Below are 1030 nucleotides of genomic sequence, written 5' to 3'. Positions count from 1 at the left end.
TCATTTTTTAGAGCACTCAAGAGCAGGTGAGGGCAGAGAGAGAGGGAGACAGAGACTCCAAAGCCGGCTCCGCGCTGTCAGCACAAAGCCCAATGCGGGGCTTGAACCTGTAAACCACAAGATCAACCTGAGCTGAAGTCAGATGCTCAACCAACTCCACTCAGGTGCCCCCAAAAATAAAATCTCTAAATTTCCTGTCCAGTAATGCCAACATCTCTGCTGTAGCCAAGCATGGTTCTGATGCCTACTTTTTCTCTTCAGACGGTGCCTTTCCTTTAGCATGCAATTTTTTTGTTGTTGTTAAATGTCAGACATATATTGGGTAATAGAACTGAGATAGACAACATTTTAATGAGAGGTTTTTATGTTTTTCTGGCTTGGAGTGAGGCACAGAGGCTGCAGTTTCCTCTCCTGTACTTGTTTATGTTTCCCCTGTTGTCCTTGGGTTTCCCTAAAGACTCCTTCTTCAAAAGAACCAGCCTTTAAAAAAAGGAAAGGAAAGGAAAGGAAAGGAAAGGAAAGGAAAGGAAAGGAAAGGAAAGGAAAGGAAAGGAAAGGAGAAAGGGAAAGGGAAAGGGAAAGGGAAAGGGAAAGGGAAAGGGAAAGGGAAAGGGAAAGGGAAAGGGAAAGGGAAAGGAAAAGGAAAGAAAAAGAACCAGCCTTGCAGTGGTGCTCACTTGGGCCGCACATATATGGAAATTAGAACAATACAGAGAAAATGAGTATGGCCCCTGCACAAGGATGACACACCAATTCATGATGAATCAGCCTTGCAGCTTTTTCAGCTGTAATCCTCTAGTATGCAGGAGCCCTGTTAATGGTGCAGGAAGGCATGGAGGGCGGGGAAGTGTCCCAGGATCATATGATTAGGTTTGTCTCCTAGTGGGCCTGTGGCCTGGCCCATGATCCTTGCAAGTGCTGCTTCTCTGGGATTTTTGCCCCGTTAGGGTAAGACAAAGGCTACAAGGGGCTGGGGTTAGGGTTATCCATTCCCCCGTGTTGGATGAGGCTCTGAGGAAGTTGTCTTCCT

At 46.4% G+C, this 1030-nt stretch overlaps 1 pseudogene; it reads left to right on the top strand.

Moving 5' to 3' along the window:
• The first annotated feature begins 669 nt into the window (after window positions 1–669).
• Window positions 670–782, top strand: LOC147575461 (U6 spliceosomal RNA; annotated as a pseudogene).
• The last annotated feature ends 248 nt before the right edge of the window (window positions 783–1030 follow it).

The sequence above is a fragment of the Puma concolor genome, chromosome D3 (genome assembly GCF_028749965.1).
Source record: "Puma concolor isolate L17-30 chromosome D3, mPumCon1.1.hap2, whole genome shotgun sequence".
NCBI classification, from domain to species: Eukaryota; Metazoa; Chordata; class Mammalia; order Carnivora; family Felidae; genus Puma; species Puma concolor.
Note: the sequence above shows the minus strand (reverse complement) of the source record. Positions and strands in the feature narration are given on the sequence as shown.